The 23,304-nt window shown below is 35.6% G+C and overlaps 1 protein-coding gene across 33 annotated transcripts in view; it reads right to left on the bottom strand.

Moving 5' to 3' along the window:
- The window catches only part of TENM3 (teneurin transmembrane protein 3), a 1,314,794-nt gene that overhangs the window by 587,259 nt on the left and 704,231 nt on the right, over nucleotides 1-23,304 (bottom strand). For 32 of the 33 annotated variants that reach the window (XM_064652558.1, XM_064652559.1, XM_064652557.1 and 29 more), the window contains one exon: nucleotides 16,190-16,347. The exons of the other annotated variant lie outside the window; for it this stretch is intronic. The gene's annotated coding sequence lies outside the window, so the exon portion shown is untranslated. The remainder of the gene's footprint in view (nucleotides 1-16,189; nucleotides 16,348-23,304) is intronic. 33 annotated transcript variants of the gene reach the window in all.

Raw genomic sequence — 23,304 nt, 5'->3', positions numbered from 1 at the left:
GTTAATTATCTAGTAACAAGAAATCTCTAGCAAACACTTATAAAGCTTCCAAGATTTTTAATTTTGCTTTTCAGTCTGCAAAATGGCAGCTTGTCTGAGGTTTGCTTTGCTGTATTAATCTGTACTTGATGTAGTAACTTCTTTACAGATTAAGATTAGGAATTAAACTGACATTGGAAATGGTCCCAGAAATATTTCTTTTGATGTCATTTTGGTGAGTGTATTAATTAAAGTCCCATTCAATTCTGAAGGTGTTTCCTACATTGTTTTGCAAGTTCATGAGGTGACACTTAAGGCAACTTTGCAGCAAATTTAGGCAGTCTGGTAGTCATAAATCAAATCCTATGTCTGCATTTTTCTGCTGATGTTGGTTGTTGATTTGAGTGCTAAAGTTAATAAAAATCTGTGAATGTGAGACATAAAGCAGCACTCACAGAATGCACATGGGAGCAGACAAAAAAAATCTACTCTACCTGTATGTGTGCTTCAAATGAGCAGGTTAGGAAAATGATCATAGAATCATAGAATCAGCTGGGTTGGAAAAGACCCTGAGATCATCAAGTCCAACCCTTGATCCAACACTGCCATGGTTACTAGACCATGGCAGTAAGTACCACATCCAGTCTCATCTTAAAAACCTCCAGGGGCAGAGAATCCACCACTTCCCTGGGCAGCCCATTCCAATGCCTGATTACCCTCTCTGTAAAGAATTTCTTCCTAATATCCAGCCTAAAACTCCCCTGGCACAGCTTAAGACTGTGCCCTCTTGTCCTACTGCTGGTTGCCTGGGAGAAGAGAGCGACATCCACCTGGCTACGACCTCCTTTCAGGGAGTTCTAGAGAATGATGAGGTCTCCCCTGAGCCTCCTCTTCTCCAGGCTAAACAACCCCAGCTCCCTCAGCCTCTCCTCATAGGACTTGTGCTCAAGTCCCTTCACCAGCCTTGTTGCTCTTCTCTGGACCTGCTCCAGCACTTCAATATCTTTCCTGAACTGAGGGGCCCAGAACTGGACACAGTACTCCAGGTGTGGCCTCACCAGCGCTGAGTACAGGGGAAGAATCACTTCCCTGGTCCTGCTGGCCACACCGTTCCTGATTCAGGCCAGGATGCCATTGGCCTTCTTGGCACCTGGGCACACTGCTGGCTCATGTTCAGCTTCTTGTCAATCCAAACTCCCAGGTCCTTTTCTGCCTGGCTACTCTCCAGCCACTCTGTGCCCAGCCTGTAGCGCTGCAGGGGGTTGTCTTATGGTTCTTAATCTATTGCCACAATTGGTCTGAATGGCCTCTTTTTTGGTTATTTTACAGTTTCCTTGTTACTGCTCCTGGTTTGTATCTCTAGTGACCACAGGACCCAAGGAAACTTTAAGAAGAGAACTACCTTTACAACTGAGAACCTGTTTTACATATTCAAATTGAAGTGTAAATGGCATAGCCATGTGATCATCACAGTTGAGATGCTGATCTCAACAGCATCTCAATTCACAGATGAAGATTTGTTTAGGTTGCCAAGAGGCAATATAAGTGCATAAAAGGTTTTCTATTAGATTAGCATACCAAATCTAGATTGTCAAAATAGCTGTTTTTAAATTAATGTATTGTCACTTGAAATAGGAGTCATTCACTGATTCCGTGGGCTCAGTTCTGCGGTGAATGAAACCAGAGAGGGTAAAAGAGAAGCTAAGAGGGTCTGAATACAAATAGCTCTTGCTTCTACAGCTAAAATGACTGGACAAGAGTACTGGGGAAGAGGCACAGCTCTTTTATAATGAGAGGATCTCAACATTTCTGCTTTAGAAGAAAGATCCCCTTTGATTGTTATTCTGCAAGTGACTACATCAATCTCAAACAAAGTTTCAAAAGCATGAGAAATATTTCTGTTGAATAGTAGCATCACCAGTGTAGCTTGTTTCAAGGCACTTTAAAGCTATATGTGAAATGGCAATTTCTCCATAGGTTTGAGAAATAAAAAGTTAATCAAATAACTGTAACGCACGTAAATTTTTATGCTCATGTGAATCTATCATATCTACATAGATTATAATATGTAAAATAACATTAGGAACCTAAAGCCTGAAAATGAAAATTCACTGTACACTCCTGATGAAAGCTTAACTTTGGGCAGTTTATATTGCAGGCCAAATTATTTCTATTCTGGAGTTTTTGTAAATAAGAACAGAAGTTCCCAGCAAGCATGAATTTAACATCTCTATGTTAACTATGTAACTCAATACCTCTACGTTAAATCAATGAAGCACCTTTTGCATATGTTTTACTGACCTTTTTATTAGTATTTATCTGTCTACATACTTTCAAAAATACATTCAAGCACTACTTTTGAACATGTGTTTGTTAGATTTTCATCTTAAGTATCAAAAGCAGTGCTACATGCTTTGTATTAAATCTTTGAGAGATAATCCATTGCCCTTGCGTAAACATGTTGTTTTTAACTATCAATAACTTTCAATCATAATACACAAGAAATTACTAATAAGGAGACTTTCTTAAATCAACTCAATAATTCATAGGGAAAGTGAAAAAATAAATCAATATACAGCTATGAATAACTGACATGAAAGCTTAACTAATCTTCAGATTCAAAAGGAACTCATTAATGTTTGGATAGCTCTACTGATGGATGGCAAGTAGCTTATTATAGCTAGATAATGGCCATAATCTACATATTATCTGAAATAGTTAAACCTCACTTTATGTCTTTAGGAAGGATACTTCAGCTACATGAGTGAGCCAACATTGTTTATTCAAATGGGAATGTGTTTGGCAGCTGGGAAGCAATGCAAAAGGATGAAGTGTTCTCTATTGGATTAGAATATCTAGCTAAGAATATCAAAATGGCTTTCTTTCCTGAATGTATATCTGTACTTGACTTCATGTACTGTTATGCTGTGGAATTCACTCATTAACTTACTGCTGTCCAACACCATAAAAAAGTGCTCAGCTGAAAAGGCTGAAATTACAATAATTTTTCTTTTGAATTTAGTGGATTGAGCCTTTGAGAAGAGAATCTAATTACAACTCTGACTTCCTGCCCACACAAAACACATAAACGCCCTCTTCCTGCCAGTTAGATAAGCATTTGAATGCTTATATTGCCACACTATATTTTAATTTTCTTTACCATATTTAACCATCAAAAAGGTTTTCAGAAAGTTCTTTTAAACATAAAAGAATATTATTTGTCTCTATTGGACTTGTAGATGAACTGAACATCAATTTATGTTATTTATTAATCAGTACACAAAAATATACAAGAGGCTACAATACTTCATGGATTTCATTAAAGGGTTTTCTCTGAGTATTAGTATAACCAGTGCAGTCCTGGATGAATGACTTGCAAGGACAAAAATCTGTGCACTCTGAAGCTACTCTGCTCCCTACCTCATAGATTTTAATTATATTTAAAAATAAAAATGATAATAATATATCCCACTGTTTAACAGATGGAAAACTACATTGAGAGTGAATCGAGGTGTTTCTGCAAGGAGGAAGACAGGAAGTCTAAAAAACAGAACAGGTACAGGGGACTTCAAAGGGAAATCGAAGAATAAGAAAAAGACAATAAGAAAGGAGATGCAGATAGTTGAACAGAAGAAGGCAAATTATTCATCTGAGATGCATTAAAAAATTAACTGCAATTTTTAATGTATGAAATTATGTGAAGTTCCAAGCAAGACTATAGATTGTGTCTTTTTAATTAGAAATACATTTTCCACAAGCTGGGAGTGCCAATGTAGACTTGGAATTTGCTAATATTCTTTCCATTGCCTTTGCTTTGAGAAAAGAGAAAAAAATTAAAACACCACATATAAATTGAGGAGTTTTAAAAGACCTATATTGATCAGAATACTATATGTAATTCAGGAGAAGAGTTCTTTTTGGTTGGTTACTGGTAGCATTATACACAGAATAAAGATTTAAGTTAATGACAAGGCATTGCTATTCCATTATTATTAGTAGCAAAGGATTCTATTACAGTAATACAAATGTCAGAAAATCCTTTGTGATGTTGTGGTACTTAGTAAGTTAAGTAAAACACCAATGCAGTACTCATTTATGTACACAAACATACATAAACAAAAAAAGGATTACAAACTAGCATTGTTGTATGCTTGCATGTGTGTACACATGCACACACATGCACCAGCTGTGTGTAAGGGGAGGAAGAGCATAAAAAAAGGATAAAATCTGTTTTCAAGAGGAAATGCTAGATTTGTGTGCAAACTCTTAAAGAAAATTACATTAAATAAATACATACCTTGGCATATTTACAAGTTTGCATATAGATAAAACCAAGGTCTAGTCAAAATATAAAACCTGATTTACCTACTAGCTCTGCACTGCTAGGCACAATTAGATATTAAACAGATCATTCTAACACTTAAAAACTGACTAGCTGCAAGTCAGAAAACAATCATAAAATCCATACGGATTAAGTCATTCCATGCCGTCTTTAGCTCTGTTGAAGAGCTCAGACAGAATGAATAGGAATGATTTAGATTTCACAAATAATTAAAAGTGCTCCCTTTATTTCTCCTGCCTCGCTTCATTTCAGTGAGAAAGCAATTCTCTATATGAATATCAAAATAATTGATACTGAAAAGCATTAACATATTAATTTTTATATGACCACAATTGTACAAATCTCAATGAAATGTAGAGAACTCAAATCTATCATGGCTATGTAATTTATTCTTTCTGTTTACTCCAAGTATTGGACAATGGTGTCATGGCCTGCTAAAGAAACACAATACATTCTCACTGATTTTATTCCAGACTGACTGTTGTCATGTTCTGAAGAACACTCAAAGACTGAGTTAGAGAGCAGAAGTTAAAAACAGCAACTGGCTGTCAGTGGTGTAGTTTGTCATTGTTCCACAGACAAAAGGCACACTGTCACAATAAACAGCATTTATTCATTTCAGATTTGTGGCTTAGGGCTGAGGAAGGGGAGGTGTCCTTCGTAGTAATTGTAAAACACATAAATAATAACAGCAGTCTGCAAATCATATATCAAAGAAGACGGTGGGAGTTGGCAGTGATGGAGGCAAGAAAATGGATGCTTCTAGCACAACCTAATTTACAGCTGTTTTAAAAAAATACATTTTTTTCTTTCATAACAGCAAAATTGAATGTTTTGTATTAACTGCTTGTGTGGTGGGTGAGCAAGACAGAACACCTAAATCATGGCTTTAATGACTTATTTTAAACAAACTGCTGAGTAGCTTTCTAAATACGATTTTTTCTACTCGACTGCTGTCAATTTTATTAGGTTAATTTTACTAATGAAACCATTTTATATTGATATTGGCATCAACTTCTCTAGCTTTTTTGCTTAAAAATTTAAAGAAATTATACTGCTCTATGAAAATACTCAGGATTGGTATTTGAATAGAAGAGGCTTCTTTTACTCTAGCTCAATGCTTGTGTCTGTTTTTTTCAGGATGACTCTCAAATTCCTAATAATAAATTTTTGTTAATAATTTCATGGGCAGAAATTATAAAGCAAAAAATTAATTTTCTTGAGGTTGGCATGAATATATTTTTTTTTAATTTGAGTGCAATTTTTGGGTAGCCACTATCACCCTTCTGTCTTGTAAGCTCCTGTCCTGATTTACAAGGTGGAAGTCTGAGTTCAGCAACATATATCAACTGGATTATGAAATCCCCCAGGTAACCTTTTGAAGATGTGCAGAAATCTGGGATGAGAAGTGAGGAAGAAAAGATGCCAGCAGCTGAAAAGGTGCTCCAAATTAGAGAAGCTACTTTACTACTGCTCGGTGAAAGTCCTGCTTCATCTCATAACTGCTCCCGATGCTGTCCAGGAAGCTGATAATATTTATTAGAGAGCAATCTCTTCTTACACACCCAGAAAAGACAGATGGATACGAATTTTTCTCTGGCGAACCACACAATGTTCACCAGATGGAAACAATGCTCCCTATACAGTTACTCAGGCATTTTTGCCTACAAATCCTTCCTTCCCAGCACGTCTCAAATCCTATCAGGAGCAAGGGCATTAAAGGGCTAAGGAAAAGACAGGTATTTTGGAGAAACTGAACTTGTATTTTGGCATGGATCTCTTCTGTGAAAAATCTTACATAATTTGCCTGAGAGAGAATAGAGTGAAAAAGATGCTCTGTATTGAAAGAATGGAGTGTCATATCAGTATTTCAACCACTAAATATTATCACAGCTGTTACTGCTTTGGGTATAATGGAGAAGTAAAGCTGAGGAGTTGCCAGAAGCAACACGCCTGGCAGTGCAAGGGTAGCTTTCTGAAGAATGGGTGCACATGACCAGACCAAAGATAAGCTTTGGTGATTCTTGCCTTAATAAGACAGAATTTTTCTTAATTGATTTTAGAATTGAAAAAGAGGCCCCAGTTTGGGCAGTCAGGGTGTTAATATATGTGAAAATGGGACAACATATGTAAAGGTTAACTTGTTTAATATCTATAGATAGAAGAAGTAAAATAAGAAACAGACTGCTGAAAAATAAATTTTGGAAAACTAATTGCTAACCATTTTTTAGAAAAGATTAGTAAAATTAGAAAAATACATATTCTAAGATTAAAATATCCTCTAAACAGAAATGGCAAAATTTGGGATTAATTTTAAATAAATAAGTACAAAAGGAGGGGTTTAATCCTTCTAGAAGGGATGAATCAACTACACAGCTGTAACCTTCAACTAAAGTGAGATAATTTCATCCAATCTTATTTCTAAGAGCAACAAACAGTAACTTGAAAATTCAAAACCAGAATTTATTCAGAATTACTTAATGTGAGAGCAGTAAGAAATCCAAACATAACACTTCTTTAATTAGGAAAGATGTATCTTGAAATAATGAAAAAATTCTCACCTATATTGACTTGCTATTGACTTTTTAGAGGATCTCTTGAACATTTCCAATCCCCTTCTATCCCTCTTTATGGAATTAGGTACATGCATATGTGGGCACACAGGAACACTCTGCTGGGGTTGGAATACTGTCTAACTTCAGCTTAAAACGAGAAAACAAAATATTCATATGCCTCTCTCTTATGCAGATTACTAAGATTCTTAGTTTCCTTTTCTTGTAAAATCTGCTTCTGCTGTTGTGTTACAAAAGCCTGGGGGGGGGGAATGCTACACTTGAAAAGACTGAATTTTGGGCTGCATTTTCTTAGTTAACTATTGCCTTATAAGAAATCTTAAAAATTCAAAGTTTATTCTTCTATAGTCTTAATAAAGTCAGTCCCTTTTACTCAGGAATGAAAGCTTATATGTTTGAATATTTGATTTTATCCTGGTTTCAGTTAGGAACATGGTGTTTGGAGCATTGTTAACGTAGTTATTCAGTGACAAACACATGCCATCATTAAAGAGAGATGATAACCTTCATTCTAATTACATTAGTACCCCATTTCTCTCAAATAAAGGCAGATTTCCCGTAACAGGAACAGCTAAGCACAAACGTAAATGGATCAACAGTGTCACTGATAAACTATGATCAGGGCCAGTGTCTGACAGTGGACAATCACTCATGCAATAACACAATCACTCTGCAGCTAATGCGTGTCACGACTGATTCGCAGGGAAATTTTTGAAACCAGAATTTGCATGGTCTATTTGAAACTTCCCTGAGCTGAATACCTAGCATTTGGCTTTCTAGTGAGAGTTGTGACAGTAGCACTGCTCACAGCAAACTGCCACTGTCGTTTGTTCTGCTTCAGTGCTGTTTGACTGTCACAGCCTGTCATGTAGGAAGAAAGCACCGCATCTAACCCCTTGTGACAAGGTTTAATCACCCCTATTACTCCTATTGGCTGTTCAAGTCACATTCGGGTGTGCAGCACGCAGTTATAGATCTAAAAATTGCTTGCTTTATAAATGGAAAGGCTAAAATCTGGTTTGAGCTGATCAAGCTTCTAACACACCATTGAAAGGAACTAGAAAGATTAGATAAACAATACTAATACAGTGCTTGAGATAATTTTTTAATTTTCATATCTTTTGTATCATTAGGAATGCTAAATTATTTATTTTTCTTCAAGATTACTTTTTTAATGGATTCTAAGTATTCAGATTCTGAATTTATTGTCATTTCTTTCTAGCAATCATTGTTAGAATGTGGACATGTATGCAAAACAGTCACATTTGGGATCCATTTTTTATGATGAAATAAAGTGACAAAGTTAAATACTGTATCACAAGGTATACCTGTCCAAACGTTAATGCTGGGTCAAAGAGCAAGGGAAGGAATGCTTAGAATTAGTCTTGTATAAAGGAAAGGTTAAATTTAAGCCTTTCTTGTATAAATCAGCATGGATTAATTAAAACATCATATATGCCTTATCTATCTAATGAAACTGTTTCATTGCTGTTCCTTATGGAAATAATGTATCTTCATGCTAGTTTTAAGAATGCACTTTTTGAGACTGTAATCCATATTGTACCTAAAGCCTAAAGGACACATGGGTTAACTCTTCTGGTTTTTTTGCTGACAGCAAGTTACACATCTTTCTCCAGAAGCACAGGCAACATAAACAAATCAGATTTTGCACATCAACAAATCTGTTTGTTTGAGCTGGTCTTATTAAATCCAAGGTCTATTCTCTGGGACAAAAGAAAATTATTTTAAGGTGAAAACATATTAACCCACTGTGAGTTTAGCTTTAGCAAGGTAATCCAGTATTATGAACTTTTAATTACTCCAGCAGGCTAATCTTAGGCCTGATAAACAATGTTAATGTGAATCTTTAAGATGAGAGATTCTTATGTTTGTAAAGATCATCAACATTGGTGTTATTTAAGTTGACACATATTTGTAAACATCACATTTGTTTTGCAGAGACTGGGCAGGAAACAAGTATAACCTAACAGAGCAGATAACTTGGTGGATCAACAACCTAGCACAAGGATTTGTGCTTATACTCCTCTTTTAGCCCAGTTTCAGAAAGTCTATGAGCAAATGCACATTCTCTAGAACTCAATATGACACTAACTGACCTCTCATACAGGGCTCAGAACCTAATAAGTAATCATGCCGCTTTAATCGTATACCTGCAAAGGTTCCTAGAAATTAGGGATGAAATTTTTAAAAAGATGATCATAAAAAAACCTCACAGGTGGAACTTTCAGTACTCCTTTTTACTGTGATTAAAATGAACCATTTCATTTTCTTTTCTAACCAGTGATTTCAGGTGAAGTAAAATAATCTTGTGCTGGAGTATTTTAAAATATGTAAAAAGCATGAGAATGTGTAAATGGGTGGAAAGTACATTACATAAGGGTTTTAAATTTTAAATTTTAATGAAAACTTTATCTTCTGGCCAGCTTAGAGAAAGAAAAAATCAAGTTTTCAGTGAAGTTTCAGTATTCCTTCTAGATTCTCTTCCTGACTGGCCAAATGTAAAAGACCCTTTATTGTGTAAAACAGGTTTATAGTGTTTATAGCAGCTTATGTCACTCATCCATGTACAGTTCCAACCTACGTTATCATACCCCCAGTCTGATAATGTTAGATTAACACTACCAGGAGTGCTACAGCTTTTCCATTATTAAAGACAAAAAAGTAATTTTCGATTTCTTTCTTTGAAACATCTGTGAATTATCATCTAGAAGTAACCAATTATAGCACCTAACCAACTATATACAGATAGATGTGGGTTGCTGCAGCTAACCCATCATCACAAAACCATGCATGCACATATTTATGGTGGGTTGCACAGTCGGTTCATCAGCTACAAGTTTATGATACATGTTCTCCTTCATACCTTCTATCCACTAATTTGACTTGATGTTCTCTTTCCCCAATTTGCTTATGAATTCTGAATGACAATAAAGGACAGATCAATACCACACTGCTTTTTCTTTCTGTATAGTGCTTTCATCCTGAAAGTAAGTTCATTAAATCTGAACCCTGGACCACCTATCTGAGAGATCTGGTTTCTTGAAGTGTCCAGTCACATAGGATAGTTTCACTATTTTCATAGATTGAAAGGGATGAATGGTTTTTGTACTTTTTCTGCCACAAGGTGTGGCACTGACAATTAAATAAATAATAATCCTAAACTTTTAGATCAGCTTTTTCTTTCTTAAATAAACCTACACAATATTCTAGGCAAGGATATTGATATTTGGATATGAATCATAATAGCAGATTTTCACATCAGGTATTTGATTCCATCTCTGAACTCTGAAGCCTCTGCAGTGTGAATGGCAGCAGGAAATGGCTTTCAAACTCTTCCTAACAGATGGAATAAAATCTGCCAGGTTATTAAATTACCACACAACTATTTTTAGTTTCCATTTCTAAATCCTTTTTCTTCTTTTGTCATATAATACATCATTGCTAATCAAATCTCAAAAGCATTACTATTTTGAAAACAGAAGCTTGAACTGGCAGTTTATTATTCTTTACCCTGAACATTTTTTTTTCTGTTTTATTTTTCTACTGAAGCTATGCAACATTTATACAAATTAGTGTACTACAAAAATGGAGAAAGTCAAAACATCAGTTTATAGAACTTACATGTTTTAAAATTGTTTCAGCAATGAATAATTTCTGTGAATCCTTATCTAGACTTAGCAGTCTAAGATTAAAGAAAACTGTTTACTGAAAGCTAATAAGTAGAAATGGCCTCCTGATAACTATGAAACAAAAAGCAAATTCCTTAACTGGCTGTGTTAAATCATATCAGAATTGAAACATACTTTATTTTTGATGAATTGTACTTAGGAAGAAGATGAAACTACTCAACTGTTGAGAAAATTAAACCAATTGTTTCCTCCTGTGAACTCTGCCATGGTGACAGATTTTTGTAAGTGTATAAAGAACCCTTTGAAGGCAAATTTGCTTGTAATTTAAGTGTTTTGGAAAAAAATTTTCTCGTGTACTAACCTAAACACTAACCTAAACACTAACCCTCTTCTTTAGAGGTCTATTACTACTGATACATCTACGCTACAGTGCAGAAGTGATAAAACAAAAAAGGGAGCATTAAACATGGTTTGCTAGTATTACCATAGCAAACATTGCAACACTGAAAAGAAGTATATTAGTTGTAATGTGATTAGGTCAACTAGCAAATTATGGAGTCAAACAGCAACCTGCAAATTGTCCTCATACCTGATTTTCAGTAGTGCATCAGGCACCAGTCAGCCTCAGATTAAACATGAAAATGCAACTGAAAAAACCCCACACGGAACACACAGAGATTTAGACTGGAGTGATACTGTGCAGCAGACCTGTGACATCTGGAAGCTGTATTGATTTACATCACTGTCACAAAAGCAACGTAAAATAATGAGGAAAACCCCTACATTTTAGTTGAGTTCTACTGAATCTCACAAACGAGAAGAAACAGTTTTGGGGTTTTTTGGATACCATAATCTGACTGGTATTGTTCAGCTACAAAAAAACGAATGTATCAATTGATGAGGCTTCTAACTTCCCTCAAGAAGAAAACTGCACATACATCTCAATTAAGGCGGGGAACCTGCTGAACGTTTTCCAGTCAGACACAAACTTTGCAAAATGGACCATAAGATATGGTTTCTTGGTAGTGGGAAACATTATGCATTGTAAGATTTAACTGCCTGAGGTTTTCTACATATATCATACAACCAATGAAAATGCAGAAAATCATCAATACTCATCACTTTTTTCATCCCTTTCAACTCTTTACAGTATCTTTGATTTTTGTGCTTTGTAGAGGAGAAACAGAATGGGAGTTCTCTCCCAATTCTGTATTTTTCACAGAATATGCTGTATTAAAAGGAACCCACAAGGATCTTGTCTTCTTATTGACCTTGTTTTGGGAGATCAGGGGAAAAATAAAAGAAAACACAATTTTTAAAAAACGTTAGTCTAAGAGATGAATTTGAAGGGCTTTACAAATAATGTGTCTTCTGATAAAGTGTCAATAAGAAAGAATGGAAAGTAGAAAAATTGTGTTTTCAAAAGGTAAGTGTTATAACAAAGACTACACTAAATGTAAGGTTCCTAGGTAAAAGGAATTTCACAAAGCCCTTTTTTTTTCACTAAACAGAACTAGACTACAACTCAAAGTAAGAATTTTGGGAGCATTTCTTTCTCAGAGCTGTATGTTTTCTATTTATTTTAGGAAAAATGGTATCAAAATAACATCCTTCAAATCTCCCAGAAACAGTTGTCTTCAAAGTTTATTTGCAATCTAAATCTGAACACAATATATTAAATAGAAAATATGTATTTTCTGTGATAGCCTTTGCAACCAAATAGTTTATTGGAGGAGTAATTAGATATAGAAAAATTATAATATGTATTTTTAAATTTTAAATATAATATTTTGCAGTTATTGCAATATGATATTGTATTGTTTAAATTACAGCATAATAATTCATCCCTGCGCTATGGCACTATGCCTTTGGCCTCTTGCCTAGCAATACACTAGACAAGAATTATTACATTTGCAATTCATACCCTGTCATGACTTATTGCTTAATTAAAGCATAACCCTTCATGACACAACAAATAATTTGACTGTTACCATAATAGATTATTATCTCACCTAACTTTAGCTCTACAAATGATTTTTTTTCCCTACATACACTGAGATTTATGAGAAGAAATACATACGTTTCTTTATCTGTAAAGTGTGAAGAATAGGTTTAGAAAGAATAGCTAAGAACACGAGGTTGTATTTTTTATTTGAGCTACTCCTAAAGTAAACTTGGGCACTTTTTGTTTTTGCTTCATTTTGCTTCAGGAATTAAATCCCAAACTTTGCAAAACAATTAAGATTTAAATATCGGATTGAGTGGCTGCCTGTATTTTATTGTAGTGCTTGGCTACCTAAATGATAAAATTATATTCTTTCAGTGAATTCTAAAGTGATACTAAACCAACGAGGCTCAGGTATTGTGTTTTGTGAGTATCTTTAAAATTTCAGACAAAGAAGTAGCCAGTTTAATTTTTTTGTAATACACTAGTTAGGTACCCTGTGTTCATTCTTAAACATATTTTTCAGAAATAATTCTTTGAATCAGTTTCTTACTAAGATCTCTTCCTCTTGGTGTTTCTCATACTGAAATCTGAAAATATAGAAAAAGTAACCTGTTGTTATTAAAACACATCTGATTATATCTAAAAATCAAATAGGTGAAATTCTACTTTTGTAAAAAGCCAATGGCAAAACTCATCGAAATTAATCGAAACACTAGTTCATGAGACGAAATGGAAAAATGTGTCAACGGCTGTAAAAACAGAATTTAATATTCCATCTTGCATTTAAAATATTTTAATGATCGTTAGATATTTTTTAATGTCTTCATATGACCTGAAAATGTGCAACAAAACACAGCCATTTTGGCTGTGAATAATCCTTTGGTTTTGGCAGCTACCAATTCAAAATTAAAATATGCAAACATGAAATGCTGAACTTTTTTGTGAACAAAAGCCTGGATTTATTGAGAAGACATACAGGCAATGCATAAAACATGCATACAAAAATTTTAATGTGAAAATTATATATGCCATATCTAATAGATATCCTACCAGCTTCATATGGTATCAAGGTGCAATTTAATGAGGTTCCACTGAACTCTGTATGTCTTCAAGGTGACTGGGTTGTCCCTGGAACTCTCTCTCTGCTATAACTATAAAATGTCTATGATGTGACTGTGATATAACTGAAACAGCTGCAGTCTTCGATCATATGCTGGCAGTTTATGTTCAGATGCAGAATGTGTAATAAGGGCACACTTTATTAATTTGACTGATGTTCTGTTATTTTACTGGTTCCAAAAGCCAAAGGAGACTAGGCTCCACCATGTTACCCTGAGAATAATTTATTGTTGCAGCTATTCAAAATGAAATACCTATCATTAATGACTAATTGATTACCATATGCAAGAGTCATACATTGGCCTCAGTTGATCTGATATTTGCTATGATCTTTAAAGCTGCTGTTATAGCTAGAACTATTATTTTGAATTAGCACAAAACACATTTTAACTATAGTTTAAAACTACTGCCAACACCCTGAATGCATGCATATGTTTCCTGTTAATAGCTATTTCTACATATATACAGTCTAGGGAAACTTACAGTGAGATTTTACCATTTCATAAGTATAAAACTACACACATTCTGAAGGCATGATAATAGTTAGACTTTGCCAGACTAGTGGCTGTATTATGTTGTACAAAAGCATCTTTGTTGTCCTTAACAAGTAAAAACAATTTTTGGTTCTACCAAAATGTTTTAACAATTCATCTTCCTCAAATTAGCCAAATTAGAGTGGAAAGAATACACATTGCATGCCCAGCAATTAAGAGAAAAATTTACTTAATACCTAGATATTATGCCTCCATATATACAATATGGAAATCACAGTAACATTATAAATTATAGGTAAGTATAAAAGTTTGCAAGGGGTTATTTTGGATGAAGAGTTATATCAGAAAGAAGATAAAATTAACATTCTCATAAAAGATCTACTATTAGTTTTGTACTAATTTCAAGAGTATAAAATTATTCTAGATATGAAGGATATTTAGAATAGTCACTATTCTAATAATTTATTTTTATTTCCCACTTTTTTCTCTAGCCTCCACTTATATCTTTGTACTTCTAACTCTAAATTTAAGTTTTGCTTCACTGCGTCCTCATATTTTTATTGAAGGAATACAAAGGTCCACACTTTAGGTTGCTCTGCTCCCATAATCTCAGTTGGTTTTATTCTGTAGTCTTGCACAGGTAACATGCATTTTTAGAACCTTGTTGGACACAAAGGGGATGTTGCAAAGTCAGTGTACTGCTTTAATGAGATGACTCTCTGTCCAGGACCTCCCTTACTTAATCCTTGCTTTAGTTTTCTTTTCAATCCCTTTCTTTATGGCCTTCATGCTGCAGTTGAGGAGTAGAACATCTCAGAAGTCAGAAGCCCCAGTTCACATATATATATGTTTACATTTTTCCCATGGATCTGTTCACTTTTCATTGAGATACAAACAGCTGTTTGTATTCCAGATATAAGGGTATGTCATTAAGCATTTATACTTTAATCTTCTCCAGTATGGATATTCCCCAAGAAAGTGTAATTCCTCTAGCTCTCAAGCTTAACCCTTCCAATTAAACTGTGACTTGTTTTTAGAATCCTAAAATATCACTTCTGAAATATGTTCCGATTTTTTTCCCCACACCTTGAACGCTTCCAATTTCTAGAAAAGAGCATAGATACCAGGTAAACATAAAATAAACTTTGAAACTGAACAGATTTCTCTCATGAAAGTCTGATGCCTATTTCATGAGCTTAATTTTCACTGAGATTTGTTATGTCACCAAAAATTAAAGCTATAAATAAGGAATAAATAAGTTAACTTTAAAGTGTTCTAAGTTATCCAGTTAAAAAAATCATGGTCAGATAAAATTTCCAAGATCAAATATCTTGTTTTTGCACCCTGGATTACTTTTTAAAACATACATAAATCTTTATGTAGGCATATGTTTGGCATTCTTTCCATTTATTTTTTCCCCCCTTGGCTGCTTCTTGTACTTCCTATATATCATTTGCAATGCAATTGCTCTGCCAAATATCTCTCTGATACATACCAGCGCCCTTTGTTCCTCTCCATCTACCATGTTCTTATCAGTATCTAATTGTGGACTTCAGCTCAGATGAGAATACTGGACTTTATTCAATTACTTCATCTTAACTGACTCCAGAAAAATATGAAGTTAAATTAAACACAAAGAAAAGTTTATTATTGAAGTACTAAATTGAATCCTAGATATAAGTAGTTGCTCAACAAATATTATAAAATCTCTCTTTCTGACTGTAGATCAAAATTAGGAGAACATTTAAGATAAGCCACTACTCACACACTGAAATATCTCATTTTAAAACTACACAATTTCTTTTCAGAAAGCGTATATTGCTATACATAGCTATTTGCCATCCAAAGCATTGCCCACTGACTTATAATACATTCTTTTTTTTGAATAGTTAATAATGTGCCATTATTCAACTATATATCACTGAATTAAAAATGCTAATTTTCATAGCAAAAAAAATGTTACATCTAAAATCTGAAGAGTTGACACCCATAGTAATAAATGTTCAATAGTTCTGCAAGATTTTCCCCCACCTCAGGAAAATATAGAAGACTGCAAAATAACTTATGCTCTTCTGTTCTCCTACCTTTTCTGATGAGTTGGCTGCAGAAAAATTTATAAATGGAAAGCTCAATTAGTGCAATTTATGTATCCTTGGATGTCAATCATTACTGTTGAGAGGTGGGACTTTCAGGATCTCTGTGCATTAATTAAGAGCTCATCTCCAAAGAGTAGTCATTACACCTAAGGACCAAAAATAAGTTTTAATTAGAGTCTAGAAGACAGTATGTCATCTACTTATAAAACTCGTTCTTTAGTTAAAAAATGAATAGCTATGGGACATTATTAGTAACAATGCAAGGCGCATAAATCTATTGTTTGCACTTAATCTCAGAATGGAAAAGTATTTCTGTGTTTGTAGGACTGCCTAGAAAAAGTGGGCAAGTTTTGTAATACTATGTGGACACCACTTAAATTTCAGCCAGGTTGTACAAATGCCAACAGGCTTGTTAGACCCTCATAAAATTATTGATGCTAGGCTGATGCTGAAGGAAAGCTATTACACAGCTGAAGTTAGATTGTATTTCTCTCTCTCATAGCCAGGGTTTTCTTCGCCCAGACCATCTTCTGACTTTGTGTGCAATAGGCAAACCAGTGCAAATTCAGCAAAAGGGGGCAAATGGGATTGTGCAATGCATCAGTTTCATCCACCAAATGATACAGTATGTAAGCAGTTTTAGGCTGGCCTTAGACATATCAAGGCTCAGGAGAGGTTAAAAACTAACTGGGCTAACTGGTGTTAGCTGTCTGAGAGAGCTTTCCTTGTGGCATGACTTATCTGAGGACAATCACACATTCTGCCTAGAATTCACTAGGGAAATAATGTATAAATAATTGATTATATAATTTACAAATTAAGGGAAGGAAAACAAATTTTAAAAGCTGGTCTGTAAAATAAACATGTCAGCTAATAACTCTGGCATGAAAAGGGGTAAAACTTGAGAAGAAATAAGTTTATATTCTAGAGAACAAGAAAAAAACTTGTTTGGTAATGGCTGAAATATGAAACGTAATGTACTTATAGAAAACCAAAACAACTGGTTTAGGAAGGCCGAGACAAGACAAAAAAAAGTTCCAGTGTGGAAATAAAGAAGGAAATACAGTCATAAAATGGTCATAAAAATTTAGTGTTACAAATATTTTAGTTTCTTGAAGCACTGAAGTTAACATACACTTAACATGATATAATTAATAATAATTATAAAGAAAAAGAGCAGAATGGGAAGGCACATCAAAAAGAGGAAAAGATTTACTATCCATCTGAGAATAGCAGAATAACTATTATGATCTTAATTGAAATTATATTTCATGGTCTTTTCCTAAAGTATTTGTAAATATCTCTAAGAGACAGATATTTTTCTCAAACACTTTTTTGAGAAATACATGCTGTAAATTTCCAATCTAATCAATATACGTGAGGGGTAATGAAAACCAGCAGCAAACTTAACAGCAAAAAAGCTGTAGCTATTCCTAGTAGATAGTTTAAATTGTTTTATTTTAAATAACAATTAGTGATGAAACTAATACTAGAGTGAGGGAGCAAGACATTCAGAAAAATGTGAGTAATACTTTATGCTAATGACATTCAGAAAATTCATGTTAATACAATTAATAAATATTTCTAACATTCCATGCTCAAATACTTTCTTTTAATTTTTCCAGTCAAAAATTGTTTTCTACATAATAGACACAGAAGCACTCTCCAGCATGTACTGACTTGGAATATTGCTGTCTTTACTAGCAGATTTCAGTGAGTAAATTCAGACCGTCAGATATGCTGGCAGTACACAGCAATACACCCCTGAGAATGATGGTACTGAAACTTGCTTTTTAAAAGTTTAACTTTCATTCTGTGAATTGTATTACAGTGCAAAATAGAGTATATTCTGCTATGGATATAGGCATACTACAAAATCTGGTATTTACTTCTCTGTAGGCCAAGTTGTTTATCACATGATAATAGATTTCAGGAAATACCATATTTAATATTGGCTGGTACCATGGGTAGGTACTTTTAAATGAAAACAGAAAGGAATTTATCCAGAGCTTGTCACTTGTATTCTTTGAACTGAAGAAAAGTGCTGAGTCTTGTTATCTGTGGTCTCCTGCTAGTCACACTTAACACATTTCTTGTCAGCTGCTCCTCTTGATTAAGAAGAAGGCAGAGATAATAGACACACTAAACTCCAGAAGAGACAGAGGATCTTTGTTCCTCTAAACAATTATATCAATTTTTATAATGGTTTAATTTGTTGTTATTCACAAGGGACAATGCCAAGAGCTGAACCAGAGGACTGCTAGCAAAGTACAGATCGCATGTTAGCAGCATGGTGCCTTCTCAGTCCTTCATGTTTCCTAGTTTGCCCCTTCTGAACTCATGCTACAATACACTGATTTGGAAGCCAGCCATAAAAGAGGCTAACTCAGACAATAAAATCTGGGTGATCTGCTGAGCTGTGACTGAGATTTGTGACCTACCTTAAACTGAATCAGATTCAATGAGACTTCTTACAAGCAGCTCTCACCAAGAGCCTGGCAGAATGTCAACACAGTTGCACTAAATATTCGACACAAAACTTGCTGAGAACCACGCAGTATCATGTATTATCATTAAAATAACTTATAGCCAGATGAATTCACATGGAAAGGATAACAAAAAACAGCAATTCCAAAATGTTTCTTATCAATGAAGAATGCTATATAGCATTTATTGGACAGGCAATCAGAAAGAGGAACAATAGTAATATTACTTCAGGCACTCTCCTGGGCAACTTTGAACCCTTTATTGAAGGTTGAAAGTTTGACGCCCTGTCCAACATTTCCTTTCACAGTGAAGGAAAGGCACTTCCAGATAACACATCAGACTTAAATGAGCTTCTATCTTTCCACTTGTTATAGTGGGAGTATTGAGAATCAAGGCTCCTAACTTGAACATGTTGGTGAGTTCTTATTGAACATACTTGCAATTAATCTACATCTTACAGTCAGATTTATCTGCAAATTTATATGTTAACAGGAGATATGGCAGGGATTTCCCAATTTCTATAATACTAGCCAATGCTGATGGACAGTACTTTGTGGAGGCCCTCATTTCTTATTTCTATTACTACTGATCAGTGTATTTCCTGCTCCCTATCACAAAATTAATAACATAAAAAAGTAGAAATATTTTTCTATTTATACTAAAGTGTATTTGCTGTCTTTCATATGGTTAGTATTTTACTCTTTAAGGGAAAAAACAAAATACTCTATTTTGGTTCATTTTATTCTGCTTTAACTTTTTAATTTTTTTTTCCCCAGAAAGAGATCAGAGCAATCAAAAAAATTAATCCATTTATCCCCATATATGTGTTACTTCCTCCAGTTAAAGATAAATTAACATTTTAATAAAATTTCTGAGAGTCTCCTATAAGAAATAAATTTAGTGTGTGTTCAGAGCCAAGAAGCCTACAGAACACATAATTGCCTTTCAATCTAGAAACAGGCTATGGGTTTGGAATTTAAGTATCAAAGTTTATTCTATGCAAACTGATTAAACAAACTGATTACTCTTGAAAAACACTAAGAATCTAAAATTCTAGATGAATATCAATATGCTCACACAAGGAGTGGAGATAAGTCAATAAAGATAATACGTGGATTTAACCCCTAGTAACATTTCTTATCTTCAACAGTTTCTGCTGAAGCAGTAGTAACATCAGAAAAATATTTATGCAAGAACTATGCAGAAGCTCATAATAAGGCACTGGAAAATGCAAAAGTATAAATAAAAATGAATGAAAATTTAACTGAAATTTAGTTGTAGCAAAACAAAGCAGAGATCAATTTCTCCACGGCCGGCACTGTCTACAGATCAAACCCTCTTTCTGAAATCCATCCATTTATCATACAACATTGGAGTCACTTTGAAAATGATTCCATTGTAGTCAGCAACACCCAAATTGCAAATGGAAGTTATTAATCAGACAGCAGTACCACAGTGTTTTCTACTGTCAAGACAACAACCGCTGCTGATTAATGAATAAGAGAAGAGTTTGTTTTAAATTAGGATACACCTGTATGTGGTAACTTGGGTTTCAGCATTTTGCTGCCTCATTTTGCTACCCAATTATCCTTTTTATTTGTCAACTTTTTCTTAACTTTCCTTATCTCAATTTCTGTGTTAGTTCATAGGATCACAGCAGAAACTAGACAAATTATATCAACATTTTTCTTTTCTTCATTATTGATAGGGAAATTTTTGTTTGTTTTTGATTACATTATTACATTGTTAAGAACTGAAGAAGTTAAGAATATTATGGTACTATTCTTATATCATTAAAATATAAAAATGTCTATTAATTTTACGGGACAAAGGGGTTATCTATAACATTTTAGAAATACTTTATGTTCTTCCATTTGGCTGCTGACATCATTACAGCTTGCTGGATAAAACTTTGCTAGCAAGAAGATCCCAAGCCTATCACAGATAAGATATAATGTAGAAATTCAAAGACTTATTAAGACAAGACTATAAGAACTACTAATTGAGAAATTTCTGTCTGCCTGAATTTAGCTAGATTAACAGTTTTCTTTTTCTTTTTGGAATTTTATGATCAAAAAAGATATTAAAATGTTAACAAAAATCTCACAGAAAGGAAGAGATTAAGCCAGCACTGGAAAAACAATGCAGGAGAGATACTGAGAATGAAACACGGTTGTGTAGTAACAGTTGAGCTTATATATGAAGTATCTGGGCTTTTTAAAGCAATGTCATGCTTACTTGTACACAGTCATGCTGCCATGCTCTTAGAATGGTTTAGGCTGGAAGGGACCTGAAAACCCACCTGGTTCTAACCACCTTCACGGGCGGGGACATCTTTCACTACAACAGATTGCTCAAAGCCCCACCCAACCTGGTCTTGAATGCTTCCAGGAATGGGACATCCAAAACTTCTCTTGGCAGCCTGTGCCAGTGCCTCAAAACCCTCATAGTAAAAGAATTGCTTCCTATTATGTAAACTATCCTCTTTCAGTTTAAAGCCATTACCTCTAGTCTTCTTGCTCCATGTCCTTGTCAAAAGCACCTCTCCAAGCTTTCTTGTAGGCCCCCTTTAGGTACTGGAAGGCTGATGGGTCTCCCTGGAGCCTTCTCTTCTCCAGACTGAACAACCTCAACTCTCTCAGTCTGTCCTCATTGGAGAGGTGCTCCTCTGAACATCTTCATGGCCCTCCTCTGTACTTGCTCCAACAGGAGCACTAGGGCACTGGGGGCCCCAGACCTGGATGCAGTAATCCAGGTGAGGTCTCATAAGAGCAGAGTAGAAAGGGCATAATCACCTCCCTCGACCTGCTGCCCATGCTCCTTTTGATGAAGCCCAGGATACGGTTGGCTTTATGGGCTCCAAGGTCACTTTGACGGGTCATGTTAACCTTCTTGTCAACCAACACTCCCCAAGTCTTTCTCCTCAGGTCTGCTCTCAATCCATTCTTTGTCCAGCCTATACCTGTGCTTGGGATTGCCCCAACCCAACTGTAGGACCTTGCACTTGGCTTTGTTGAACTTCATGATGTTTGCACAGACCCACCTCTCAAGCCTGTCCAGTTCCCTCTGATGGCAACCCTTCCCTCCAGTGTGTTGACCACACCACACAGCTTGGTCTTGTTGATAACTTGCTGAGGATGCACTCAATCCCAGCACCAGTTCCAATAGCGACGTCTAAGGAATGCCACTTGTCACTGGTCTTTAGTGACACTGGTCTTTGCTTGGACATCAAGCTATGGGTTGCAACTCTACAACTGTGGCCATCCAGCCAATTTTTTATCCTTCGAGTGATCTATCTATCAAATCCATGTGTCTTTGGTTTACTGTGTGGGACAGTTTCAAATGCTTTGCACAAGGCCAGGTAGATAATATCAGTTGTTCTTCCCTTACCTACCATGCTGTAAGAGGCAGCCACCAAATTTGTCAGGCATGATTTGCCCTTAACAAAGTCACTTTGGCTGTCACCAATCACTTCCATTTTTTTCCATGTGCCTTAGTTTCCAGAAGGATCTGCTCCATGACCTTGCTGGCAACAGAGGAGAGACTGATTGGCCTGTAGTGCCCTATGTCTTCTCTCTTTCCCCTTTCTAAAAATGGGGGTTATATTTCCCCTTTGCCCGTCCATGGGAACTTCATCAGACTGCCATGATTTCTCAAAAATGATGAATAGTGCCACTTCCTCCACCAGTTCCCTCAGGACCAGTGGATGCATCTCATCAGGTCTCAGGGACTTGTGCACCTTCAAATTCCTTAGATGGTCTTGAATCTGATCTTCTCCTAACATTCTTCAAAAAAACTCCTTGACACCGCAGTCAAGGCTGCCCTTCAGCTTCACATTCTCCACCAGCCCCTCCTTGTTAGTCAGAATAAGGTCCAGCATAGCACCACTCTTTTTGGCACCTCTATCACTTAGAGAAGGAAGTTATGATTGATACACTCCAGAAACCTCCTGGATTGATAATATCCTGTAACACTGACCCTCCAACAGGTATCAGGGTGGTTTAAGTCCCCCATGAGGACCAGGACTTGTGAACATGAGACTGCTCCTATCTGTCTATAAAGGGTCTCATTTGCGTGGTCTTCCTGGTCAGGTGGCCTGTAGCAGACCCTCACTGTAATGTCCCTGCTCTCCCTTTAATCGTGTTCCATAAGCTCTTGGTCGATTCCTCATCCATCCCCAGACAGAGCTCTAGTGCTGCAGCTGGTCATTGACAGAGAGGGTAACACCATCCCCTGGTCTCCCCTGCCTGTCCTTCCTAAAGAACCTGTCCTTCCAGTCAGAGAAGCCATCCCACCACATCTCTATGAAGCCAATAAAATCATATCTCCACACGCATCCACACATCTAACTCCTCTTGTTTATCATCCATGCTACATGCGTTTGCATAGAGGCATTTAAGTTGCGCCCCCAATGAACTGGAGTGGCTGGAATTACTTTGTGCTGCTCTTCAGATGCATTCCTGCTGACCTGTGATACCTCTGCAAGCTCTGGTCATCTATTTCTGGCACTGACACCAAATTGGTAGGAGTGGGACCGATCGAGGTCCCCCTTCCCTGGAAAGTTTCATTGAACGTCTTCTTCAATAGCTTGGCAAATGTATCAGTGAAGGTGCTGT

Source organism: Pseudopipra pipra, chromosome 4 (genome assembly GCF_036250125.1).
Source record: "Pseudopipra pipra isolate bDixPip1 chromosome 4, bDixPip1.hap1, whole genome shotgun sequence".
Taxonomy (NCBI): Eukaryota; Metazoa; Chordata; class Aves; order Passeriformes; family Pipridae; genus Pseudopipra; species Pseudopipra pipra.
This window is presented reverse-complemented; position numbering and strand designations above follow the sequence as displayed.